The sequence below is a fragment of the Hydractinia symbiolongicarpus genome, chromosome 9 (assembly GCF_029227915.1).
Source record: "Hydractinia symbiolongicarpus strain clone_291-10 chromosome 9, HSymV2.1, whole genome shotgun sequence".
Taxonomy (NCBI): Eukaryota; Metazoa; Cnidaria; class Hydrozoa; order Anthoathecata; family Hydractiniidae; genus Hydractinia; species Hydractinia symbiolongicarpus.
The window spans coordinates 19910962-19924688 of record NC_079883.1 but is presented as its reverse complement, the minus strand read 5'-3'; positions in this window follow the sequence as shown (position 1 = coordinate 19924688).

The window sequence follows — 13727 nt, the reverse complement described above, 5'->3', positions numbered from 1 at the left end:
AATGTAAAAAACTGGCTTGTCACTGATAAGTACTCGAGTCGAACAGGAGGGTTATTTAAAGCGGAATTTATTGGGTTTCGGATGATTGCCCTGACAGCCAAGTGCTACTTTGTTGAGGGTAAAGAGGCTACGGAATTTTCATGTAAGGGCATGTCAAAGAGACAAAATGCTGTGACCTGGGGTAGATACCTGAGTGCGCTGGAGAGTGGTTTGGACATGGCCAAAAACGTAGGTTTTCGGGTACACGAGCAGGGTATGATCACGTACGAACAAAACAAGCTCGGGCTCTCGGCCTTCTACGACAAAAGAGTTGTGCACGATGACGGGGTACATACCTCTCCGCTTGTGTTGTAAATATTTTTGAATAGCGAGGTTTTCCAAAAGCTGTCCAAAGTTTTGTAAGGGTAATACTTTACAAAATAAAAACAATATGGAGGGGCCCAGGAAATGCACGAACTGTAAGCAAAACCTATCACTATACAACTTCAGGGTGATCCAACGTGACGGACAACGAACAAGGCAATGCATCAAATGCCGCGATATTAATAATTCATCAAGGGAACGTAGCAAATGCCCGCATAAAAAACATAGACAATTTTGCCTCACATGTGATCACCCTGCTTATCAGTATAACCTCATTCTAGCTAGGATTCATAATGCCTTAAATCGTGATACAGAGATAGCATCCCGGGAATATCTAGGATGTGATATTATAACATTCATGAGGCACATCCAGGCCCAGTTTAGGAGTGGGATGAATTGGGGAAACCGAAGGCAGTGGCAGTTTGATCACAAGGTGCCACTAAAGTATAGGGAGAATGGAGAATATCCTAGCGAGGAAGAACAATTGAAAAGACTGCACTACACCAACATGCAGCCCATGTGGGTTTCAGATAACCAAACGAAGGGCCATCGATATGTCCGAGTAGAATGTAGCCTGGCGCGGTTGATCAAACACACTTGCTATAAATGGAAGTGTGTTTGTACATTGCGGTAGTTCTACCCTATGTGATAATACTACTATTCTATCTAAAATTCCAACATACAATAAAGAAGATGTCTGATATCGCACAGGTATTCGACACAGCCTCTGCGGAATCTTTTGAAAATATCGAAAAGCCCGTGGATCAACGCCAGGCTTTGAAAGAAGCCCTGCGTAAGGGCAAAGGACATCCCTACCCAGGAAATGTACAGAAGGGTTCATTGACAAGGCCCCCGATGAGGTGGTAGAAGAGGTACATGCCGAGTACGTACAACGTGAGCTTCAAGAGAAAGGGGAGAAGACGTCAAGGGCGCTGGCTACCCATGCCGTCTCCCTATATGTCAACCTGGTTAACACTTTTGTAAATTTGGATAGCGTTGAGGCCCTGAAAAGTGATATCAATAATGACCCTCTTTATTAAAGACTCCTTCGCGGAATTGGGCATACTGGTCTACTGTACATTTGGCAAGTGTCTTGCGCCTATTTTAATTGCTGAGCATACAGCCCGACATATCAGTACCAAAAAGAGGATGGGGCGTAGGAGAAGGAGAAAGAGCCCTGAGGACCTACATTGAAGTTTATTATAACAAATGAGTGAACAGGAAAGGAAACAAGAGGAGAGGGTTATAACAAAACCACCGAAGAATGAGGGTCGTGTTGCTGCTTCGTGCGGTAAGACACAACGCGTCCTGGATCTACTTGAAGCCGAATACAAGGGACACTTCAACAACATAGTCATTTTGTGTCCAACAATACGGTGGAACAGTGCCTACCTCGAAAGTACCTCACTTTGGAAAGACCCCTATCTATTCCTGATAGACCCGGGAAATGAGCTATTTGAATGGATTCAGAAACTGTCCTTATTACTGACAGGTGAGGAAAGTCTCTTCATAGTCGATGATTGTATATCGAACGTGGATTTCGATAAACGTCGACAATCTCTGCTTGAAATTGGCTATCAGTGGTAGGCACAGAAAGCACAGCTTGTGGCTACTCACGCAGTCATATACAGCTCTCCTCAAAAATTTGAGAAGCAAAAAAAGACCTTGTTCCTCTGGTTTCCTCATGAGAAGAGTGACATGAAAATGATAGACGAGGAAACGAATCTTGTCCCGGACTGGGACGAGAATAAAATCGAACTGAAAATGTCAGATTGGAACACCCTAGGACCTGGAAGATTCTTGAGTGAGCACGTTGAAATCCTCCAGCCAAGCATTAGTATATAGAAAGATGTCGTCGCAAGTTAATTTCAACGCAGAGACCATCGAAACCCTATTTGGCAATCAAAATCAACCTATGTTTAAACGTGCCGATTATGGACGTTTTTTAGGCATTGTTGACATAGCGCGCAATTTTCAATACTTGGCCGGGGAAACTATAAAAAAGCAAGAAATTGCGAGTCTGAAGGCCCAGGGTGCGACCCTAGGTGTTCAGGTGTTCAAAAATTACAAGATGAGCTCTAGGAGCAGCGTCAAGCCCTCAAAGACTGAGATGTTAACATTGCCATTCTCGAGAACGATCTTGACTCCAGAGATGAACAACTCGTGGAGCTGGGGTACGAACTCGAAGTACAGACCTAGGAAAATGCAAGGCTTAGAGAGAGAGAGACATGTACCCAATGCTCAGGACCTCGGAATAGACAACGTCATCATCCACCGTAAGCACAGCGCACAGGATGACCACGAATACCATCATCTTCCCTATTACTGCACGCGTGTTCAAAGGTGCAATATTAGCAGGAAGAGATTATGGTTCCGTGACAAATACCCAGGCGCGGAGGAGATTGTCGTTATCGACAAACCCAACGGTATACAAGCCTTTAATCGGTTTGAAGAGGAGGGACATGTAGAACGTTTCAGAAACCATTTCAGGCTTATCGATCTTACTCGGGATGACCTATATGATTTGGGTGTTCCGGCACTGGACGACTAAACAAACGCTAATTTTAATACCCTTGCGGTATTAAAATTATCATTTTTGACCCTTTCAGCTGTATGTTGAAGGATACTGAAATATCAACAATATGGAAGCATACATAAAACAAAATCAATTTACAATCAACTGCGATACTCGGGTACCTGTGCTACATTTCTGCATAGAGGCAGGATCAGTAACTGGTTATTGTCCTACCTGCCTGGAAAATTTCAGGTATCGAGGTGGAGTATACTACGAAGGTTTTGAATACCCCACGGACGATGATCTTTTACACATGGTAGCATCAGGCGAAAAAGCATGGGCAACATTTGCGAGAAACGGAATCGATGATGATCTCGAGGATGATATTGAACGCCTGAGACTCTATATCGTTGCGGTCAAAGAGAACAACTATGCAGCACTCTGCTACCAGATCGTCAAGGATAGGGACTTGAAGCTATCGGATTTGGCCGATATAGAAACAATAAGCAAAATACTCAATTTTCAGATGCCTGATAGACGTCTAGTCGATATTGATTTGGAGAATGAACCCAATGACATCAAAGGTACCCGTTCTACACCCAACGTCCTTTGGATTATGTAAGGGATCCGAATAAAGATGATGCTTTAGATGACGAAATAGATTTGGGTGAAGATGATGACGAAATAGATTTGGATGACCTAGAGGAACTCGTGAAAGCATATTACCATTCTTTGATAACCTCCGGCGGTACCTGAACATCCTCCGGTACCTGCATGACTTCTTCCGACACAAAGCTGCGATCAGGACTGTCTTTTAGGTAGTATAAAACACGACTACCTGCTACAATACGATCCAACCTGTAAGTATGTTTGCTGTAAAAGGCATCTGTTGCGCGTCTCTTTTGATCACCATGCTCCTCCCCGGGCTGTAGAAGATAGAGGTAGAGGCCATCGCCGGGTAGAGGCTTTTCCTCGAGATATTCCTTGCATTTTGCGAGTGGTATCTCATCGAGCTTGATCGCCTTGTTAGGTTTCATACCAATCATGGCAGTCCTGGTATTGTTAAGACTTTTGACGATGGTATACAGGTGCTTGAGCCAAATGGTACTAGGATCCCTAGAGACCAACTCCTGCGCATCTTGTGGCTTAAAGAGCCTTTCTGCAAGTACCTTGTTGTACGACTCTACAAAGGACGTGAAGGTATGGTAAAATTTGGTAGTGGCTCGCCTAATTTCAACCCCTTTACTGTGGCAGATATCAAACTACATCCCAAGCATGCTACGCCTCCTATACCCGAACAACCCCCACAAAACCAACATGAGGATACCAAGGCCGAATTGATCACGACGGGGGTAGGCCTCATCATAGCCTACATCTGGCTCAAGTAACCTATTTCATCTTTCCAACATATATATAGCACAACAAACCCAGCAGCAGCCGCGATGGTCATGTACAGGTGCTTGGCCGCGTATTCCACGATAGTTGACTCTACCCTCAGAAAGAAGGAGACAACCGTACCGATGATGCCAGGTAATGCAGCACTTGCTTTTTGATAGGGACAATAACCTTATTGTTGACGGCATCAATCCAAACGACGGTACCATCAGGGTCCTGCAAGTCAATGCCAGTGACCACGTTTGGACCGATGGAGAGAAGGCGATCGCTGCGGCGTACGGTAACACCTTCTCCGTGTCCCTGGGTAAGATGTTTGAGTTGATCCGAGAATTGCCGTTTTACCAGCAAGGCCTCTATGACAGGTTGCAGTTCGTCCTTCATTCCGCGTCTTACGGTGACGTGATCAAAGATGCGGGGACGGCGGCCTCGGGAAGCACGGCAGCCAAGGCAGTCGATGCTGCGTACAAAATCACCAACATCAAGCTCGAGTTTGACAAGATCACTCATGAAGGCCTGGCAAGTGCCATGATATCAAGGTATAGCCGCCTTGCACTACCCTACGAAAGGATCCTAAGAAGCAAAGTAGTCACTATGAAAAAAGCCGATACCAGCTACAACCTTCAAATCGACACCCTCGTGAAGAGTTTGAAAGGCGTGTTGCTACTCTTTGTAGATCCCGGAAAAGTGAAGGCTTATTCCGGTGTGAACGAGGTCTTTTACAATCCAAAAATTGAGAAGATAAGCGTCACTGTTAAGGGCGAGCCTAACGAACTGTATAGCCATGTCATGCTTCCCAAAGACCACCTCGAACAAGTCGTGAACCTTTTCGGTAGCTATGACTCGGTCACCATTGGGCAATTTTTCAACGAGAGGTACGCGTTGTTTATCGATTTTAGGAGCTCTCCTGATGATTCCTTGCATGGTAGTTGAAGGCCCCTGCAAAGCTTTTTTTTTTTTTTCTTTCTTTTCAATTTATTTAAAGTCGATTATTCACATATTTACAATAGTTTCCAAAAAAAAAGTAATTAAGAAAACTAATCTAAATCGACTAAATTTTTTTTTTATGTTTACAATTAAATAAAATCATTTTTTTTATATATATAAACAATAATAACAACAAAGTTCTATAAAGGGACCTTACATTCATCACAGTTACATTTAGATCCGTCCCACATTTTAATCATGCTTTTAAAAACTTTAAGGTTGTCACATCGTTTCAAATGTGATGGTAGGTTATTCCAAATCTTTGGTCCCAGGGCTGATAAGCTATTAGTTCCAAAAGTCGCGGTCCTTTTCCTTGAGACTACCAAATTATTTGTATTTTGTTCTCTGACTGTCCTACCGTTATCATTTAAACAAAATATATCTTTCATAAAAAGAGGGCTGCTGTTATTTATAGTTTTAGAGATTTCTATACACAATGACCGTAAGCGATTTACATTCATGTGACTCTTGCTGGAATTTTTAAGTAAATTTTCGTATGTACTTACCGTATCATTATACAGAAATCTTAATGCTCGTTTTTGTATCATTTCGACTTTAGATAAAGATTTAGAAGAAGAAAAATGCCATATAAGGGAACAATAATTGAAATTTGCGTAGATAAAACTTTGAACTAAAATATATTTTGCTTGAAAGGATAAGAAACTTCTAGATCGAAATAAGGCATTTAGTTGGGCTGATGCTTTACGACACAAATCACTAACGTGTCTGTCAAAATTTAATTTATTGTCTATAGTCACACCTAGTAATTTCACGTTATTTTCACTTTCAATAGTTTTATTTCCTATATTAAATTTTAGACCTAAATTATCTGCCTTATTCTTTGTCAGAATTATCGAGTGAAACTTTTCAGGGTTTGCAATCATTTTATTCTCTTTTAACCAGGAGAGGGCAGTTTTAGCTTCGTTTTCTAAAGTATTTATCAAATTAGGAATAGAATTTGAGAAGTTGGATATTGTGTTATCATCAGCGTAATTATGTAGCTTATATTTTTCTATAAAAAGAAACAAATCATTTATAAATATATTGAATATGATAGGTCCCAAAATAGAACCTTGTGGTACACCAGATAAGATAATTTGAAATAGACTATAGATCCCATTTATTCGAGTGGCTTGCTCTCTATCAGTAAGATAAGATAGAATGAATTGAAGAGACTTATTGTCAAATCCATAAGCAGCTAGTTTCGCAATTAGTAAGTCATGTGGTACACAGTCAAAAGCTTTTGAAAGATCCATCAAGATCGCACCCACCACATAATTCTTATCAAGTTTACTCTTCCATTCCTCTATTAAGCGAATTAGTACTTGTTGGGTACTATAGCATTTCCTATAGGCGGAGAGAAAAATCGACAATTTTGATTCCATATAAGCGGTTATTTGTTCTTTCATAACCCTTTCGTAAAATTTAGAAAAAACATTTAAAACACTGACAGGCCTGTAGTTTGATATTTTAGTTTTATCTTTTCCTCCCTTATCCAATGGCGTTACAGCAGCTCGCTTAGCTTTGCTTGGAAATTTGTTTGAAACTATGCTACTATTTATAGCATCTGTTAGTGGCGTTACTAGGTGCCTTTTTGCTAATTTTACCAGCTTTGATGGTATTGTATCTTCACCTGTTGATACTTTGGTGTTTAAATCATTAAACAGTTTAGAAATTGTATTTTCATCAACTTCTTGGAATGTGAAGTTCTCATTGTTGTTAGAATCATTGATTTCCTTTATTTTAATGATACTTGGATGATTTTCAAAACTATCAACAATTTCTTCAATCATTTTTGACTTATCATTTACATTCTTATATTTTATAGGATTTGGTTTCATGCCACAAGAATTTTCTAAAATATTGATGTAGTATTCGTTGAAAAGTTTGGTTAACTGTTTTTTATCAGTAACTAAACTTTCATTTTGAACGATCGCTATATCTCCTTTGCTTATTCCACTTTTATTTGATATCAAGGGTTTAACAGTTTCCCAAAACGTTTTTTTGGAAATAAAACCTGATTCTGTTACCCTTTTGAAATGGTTTTTGATAGCCTTTTTGCGTAAATTTACACACTTGTTTCTCTGTTTCTTGTACGTGATTTTGTTTTCAGAAGTAGGATTTTTATTGTATTTATTTTTGAACCTAGACCTTGTATATATTGCCTTTTTTAACTCTTTTGTCATAAATGGTGCCTCGTTTCCACGCAGAGTTTTTTGCTTTTGTGGGGCATGCTTTTCTATGATAGATGTGAAAACATTGATGAGGTTTTCATAATTCAGTTCAGGATCTTTACTATTACAAATAAAATTTGCGTTCTCAACATCACGTAAAAAATTGGCTTCATTAAAATTTTTGTAACTTCTGTAAATAATTTTCTTGGATGCTAAGCGTGCTAAATGAGATTTTAAAAATGTTGTTACCATTTGATGATGATCACTTAATCCTGTTTCACATGTTAGTGTGTGTTGAAAACATCTGGGTCTATTTGTAAGAATGACATCTATAGCTGTTCCGTTAGGACCAGCAAAACAGGTTTTGTTTTTGACAAGATTTTCAAGACTAAAAATATCACAGAAATTATTTAAGGTTTCGAAACCAGAATCGTTCGAGTTATGGCAATCGATATTTATATCACCCATAATTATTATGTTTTCGACTTTAGATAGAGCTTTATTTAAAGCTATCTCTAATTCCTCAAAAAAGTTGTTTAAGTTTGAATAATGAGGTGGTCTATAAATACTGATAACTGTCCATTTTTTATTTCTTATCGTTAATTCTGAGCAAATGATTTCATTATTTGTTATACCCAAATCATTAACATGTCTACAGGCTACTCCTTTCTTAACATATTCAATTAACCCTCCTCCATTTTTGTTCCTATCTTTTCTAGTTCTAATTTCATAGTTATTAATATAGAATTGTTCGTTTGGAAAACTCTCATCTAGTTTGGTTTCAGCAAATACAAAATAATCAGGTGAAAATTTTGTCAGAATTTCTCTTGCATCAATTATTTTGTTTCTGAGACTATTAATGTTTAAATAGCCTAAAAGAGGATTGGAAGGGTACTTAATTCGTAATTTATGTATTTCATCTAAAGAACTTTGGTGAGAATTATGTGTCGGATTTTGATCATTTCTATATTGACTCCCAACACATTCATCAGGAATATCAGATTTATTATCATCGCAAACTAGTCCAAGCCTATGGAATACCCCTGCTGATCTAAAAAATTATTTATAAAAGCTATAAAATTTCGTGCTAACATTATCTTACCATTCTCTCGTAAATGTATGCCATCTTTCCATAGGTGTTCTTCTCTGATATTGTTGTGTCTGATGTAGCCATAACCGTGTAGATCGGATCCTTCTCTTAATAGTTTGTTAATACTGTTTATTCTATCAGAGTCGACACGTCTGCTCGTAACCAAGGCAGAGATAAAAACTTTTTCTACTCCGTTACGCACACATTTTTTCCCGATGTCCAGGATCTGTTCGGCAATTTTGTTATCTGACGCTGCATTTAGATGACTTGATAAAAGATTGTTGATTCCTACATGGATAACGACAATATCAGGTTTTTCTTGTTCCAGTGTTGGTTGTACGTAATAATTTAAGTTTTCGACACTTGCTCCTGGGAATATCTTAAATCTCACATTTCCATTTTTTATTTGCTCATTAAATTCTTTCACTCGAATACCTTTTGGTATACTATCGGTCATTATCCGTATCTTCTTAGAATGGTGTACATTTTGATGCTCAAGATTCGTAGCTAATTGATCTCTTTCGGGAAACGGATTGATAACAGGGTTGGGTCTTCGTCTGTGTGTTACATTATTTTTAAAGATATTTGACGAACGAATATGGTTGTTAACATCTACGTGGTGCGTATTTTGACTCTCCTTCGTAAAATTACAATCTTGATCACCCCAACTTTGTTGATTAGAATCGTCATTAACTTCAACTCTTAGGTCGTTAAATCTGTTATGATGTAATTCTTCATTTCTATTAACTTTATTTGTAGAAAACCTTGAGGGACCTTTGATTACGTTGTTCCATTGATTATGCTGTTTAATCGGTTCCACATGTTTACACGTTTCAACTGAATGATCACGTTGATTACTGTTTAAAATTTCGCTAACCAATTTTTTGTAATCCTTTATTTCTTCTTTAAGGAAATCTATTTCACTCCTCAGTTGTTTAATTAAAATATTTGACGAGTTGTCCCCGATCTTGCTCAGTTTATACGAAATAAATTCTTTTAAATCGCAAACCTGTGTTGTCAAACTTTTAAATTTAATAAACTGGCCAAAATTTTTAACTTCTTCCTCGTACAGATATCCACTTTTATCTTCGATTAAATCGTCAACAACATCTTTCTTTTCCTCTGAAAAAGATTCGTCTGTGCTATTTTCTTTCTCCTCTTCTACTTGTTTCACAAATAAATAACTTTCTGTACCATTTCTCTCCGTTTTGTTTAATATATTCTGTTGACATAAATCTTTTAGCGTTTGCTCAATAATTTCAGGATGCAAGTCTTTTGTGTTAGTTACTATGCTGTCATAGTCAGCTTTCTTTTTCCTTCTATGTATTTCTTTAACAGAATTTAAAACAATATTTTCAAACTCCATTTGTCAACAGTTAAACAACAAGTTTTACTAAGTTTTAAAAACACGTCCGCTCCGTCCGCTTGCTAAGAAAGTTGAGTTAGTGACCGCATTACTCTCCATATAACCAAAAAAGCTGACGGAACTGGGGATTTCAGATGCTATGTGTATCTCCTCCAAAATGCGCAGCTGAATATCTGAGATGGCTGCTTCCACTCTGTAGAGTACTAAAATAAAGAGAGATGGCGACAATAGCTGTCATCGTAGCAGGCGCAGCCATAAACGCCCTTGCATTCAGCGGCACGAACTTTCTATTTAGTAAGCTTTCGAGGCATTGCGAAGCGGAACGAAGAAGACACGATGAGGCCATGGAAAAGCTCCAAGCAGCCCAGGCAGAGTGGATACAAAAAAGGCAGGCTAAATTAGACTGGTTTAATGATCAACGGGAGATGCAGATAAAGGCCGGTAAAAGCCTTCGTGAATTGGATGACGAGATGTACAGATACTATATAGCTTTAAACAAGAAGGCTCTAACATTGGCTGACTATTATACACCCTTAAAAGAGCAACAGGATGGCGAGCTTACTTTCATTGTGGACTCCCTGTCCCTGCTAGACTTCATTGCCTACAAGTATCTGTAAGAACGTTTTTGACATATAATAAACATGTCAAAAGCATCACATATCGTTACGGAAGAAGAGGCGGAAAAGCTAAGGAATATCTACTACACCCCAGAACATCTGTGTGCCGGGCGCAAGGCCATTAAATTGCTCGCGAAGGAGAGTGGTCTATCCAAAAAGAAGGCCACCCACTGGTTCTCTCGTCAACTCTTGTGGCTACGACCTATCAAAGGCCCAAAACGTACTGATTATCTACACTTCACCATTACAACACCGAATGAGATGCATCAGTTTGGTCTACTCTACATGCCACATAACAAGATATATGGTAGCACCTATAAATACATCCTGACAGGCATTGACGTGGCCTCAAGGTATAAGGTAGCTAGACCCCTAAGAACCAAAAAAGCCAGCGAGGTCGCGGATATGATTAAATACATTTACAAAGCGGGACCTTTACACTACCCTAAAACCTTTCAATGTGACAATAGTTCTGAATTCAAATCGGATGTAACGAAGCTGCTAGAAGGCAAAGGTGTGGAGATCAAGCGGGCTACTACCAAGTATCATCATACGTTCACAGCCTTCGTAGAGTCGTACCTCAAGGTACTTGCGGAAAGGCTCTTTAAGCCTCAGGATGCGCAATAGCTAGTTCCTGAGGAGGCTAGTACCACTTAGGTGAAAAACCATACAGGTTACCATTGTCAAAAGTCTCAACAATACCAAGACTGCTATGATTGGTATAAAGCACAACAAAGCGATCAAGCTCGAAGAGGTACCGCTTGCACAAAGTGCTGATATACCCGAGGAAAAGCTCCTACCTGACGATGGCTTGTACTTGTATTTACTACGGTCTGGAGAGGAACACTGTGATGCCAGCGTGCTACGGATGCTTTCTGGAGCAGAAAAATGTATTGGTTGGATCGTATCGTAGCGGGTCGTGTTTTTTACTATTTGAAAGATGGGCCTGATCATAGTTTCGTTTCAGAAGAACTCATGCAGGTACCGCAGGATGTTCAGGTCTCTCCAGAGGGTATGAAAGAGTGGTAGACCCCTCAATTTTACCTATAATTTTTACTACTTACAAGTAGTGAAAATTAGCGTCTGCCTAGTCCTTTAGTGCCGGAACATCCAGATCATTCCGGGTAAGGTCGATAAGACCGAAATGGTTCCTGAAACGTTCTACATGTCAATCCTCTTCAAATCGATTAAAGGCGTGTATCCCATTGGGGTTGTCGATGACAACAATCTCCTCCGCCCCGGGTAGTTATCCTTGAACCACGATCTCTTCTTACTAATATTGCGCCTCTGAACACGCGTGCAATAATAGGGAAGATAATGGTATCCTTCGTCATCCTGATCACTATGTTTTCTATGGATTATGATGACGTTGTCTTTAGCGGGGTCCTGAGCATTGGGTATATTCCTTTCTCGAAGCCTTGCATTTTCCTGGGCCTGTACTGCAAGTTGTCGATCCCTGTCCTCAATTTCATCCCCCAATACCATGAGCTGGTTGTCCATATCCTCAATTTCATCATTGGGGAATGCCAAGGCCATATCTCTGTCCTCGATTTTTCCTGTAATTTTTCCACCCCTTCCCGGCCAACGATTTGATTAGTTGTACCGCCTTGGGCTTTCTAGAACGGTATACAATTTCTAATTAGCCTTCAAGTGTAACAAAAGCATCATTCCGATTTTGACCTTCCCTGAGGGGTGCGTCTTATCGACAAAGCCTTCTGTGCATTTTTTCGGTAGTAGATGTCCTTTGCCCTTACGTAGGGCCTCTTTCAAAGCCTGGCGTTTATCGATGGATTTCTTTATCTGTTCATATTCTGCAGAGGCATTGTCGAATACTCGTGCGATATCAGACATCTTTATTAGTAGTCGTTTATAACGAAAAAGAACATAAGCGATCAGGACATAGGGTAGAAATATAGCGATTAATAAACACACCTCCATTTATTCACGGGTAGACGCCAGGCGGTAATGGCAACGGGCAAGTGTTGTGATCTGGTCTGGTTGCACGATCCGTTTGTCATCCGCCCTATTAAGGGCTAACTTCGATACCTCTTGGGTGTATACCTGATAGCTCTTATTCTGAATCAAGACCTGGCTTCTGTAGACGTCAACGCCCTCCTTCAAACACCGCTGATAGTCATCGAAGGTTATGGACTTTTTGGTCACGCATCTCTTCACGCCCTTCGCTTTGCGATCACCGCCCTCTTTTGTAAAACTCTTGTAGGCATATAACTTGTTCCTCAGGGTGATGAACTTGGTCATGATTTTCCCACTTAACTCATCCTTCATGAGACCCACGATTTTCTTGTTCTTCCCTACAGGGAGGGGCCTGTTATCATCTGGATTATAGGCACTCGCATCGAAGCGTGTCTTAATATCCCTGTAGAAGTCCTCTGTTCGTATATGGTACACAAAGAAGTCTGTATCCATGTAACAGAGCTGTAGTTTGCTACCGTATTTGGGCTGCATGAAGTCGTAATGAAATTCATACATCACCATTTTTGACAGATCCAGGATTGTCTGACCAATGTACACCGGTTTGTTCATCTTGACCTCTGTCTTGCCCATCTCAACGCCTAGTAGGCGCTTACTGAACCGGTTTCCACCCTTGAAATTTGGTTTCATTACAAGCTTCGTGTACTTGTCCTCGTTGGTGACCAGCTGAATGTTGCGGTGGTTCCTAATTTTCTCCATGGTCTTGCCGAATGCGTTTAAATTCATCAATTTGTAGAAGTCCTTCTCGAACTCATTTTTGGCAGCTGTTCACAGCCTCGTGTTGTGATCGATATACCCCTTGAGCCAGGGTTTCTGATTAAACTGGATGACCCTGAGCACTTTCTTCAATTCAAGCTCATGCTTTAAGGCCTCGTGGAGTGCCCTAATATGTACCACGTACCTCCGCTTGTTTTCCAAATTACGTACTAGTTTTCCGACCTTGTGGACCGTCGTGCGTTCGGGTAAGAACGGCAACTCGTTATGTGTGTTGTGTAGCTTCTCGGGATAGTCGATGTCTACTTTTATAATGTACCCATGCTTATTGTCCATAAAGAGCTTCTCGATTCGCTTTTCTGTAAATGCCTTGATGTTTGACACCCATTTAAAGCCATCCGTTGGCAGGTCTTGACGCATCGAGTATTCGTAGAGGTTACTCGCGTCGAGGTACTGGAGGTAGGAGGATTTAACCTCTGGATCGTACTGGTCTCCCATGTACTTGTTATTTGCCTTG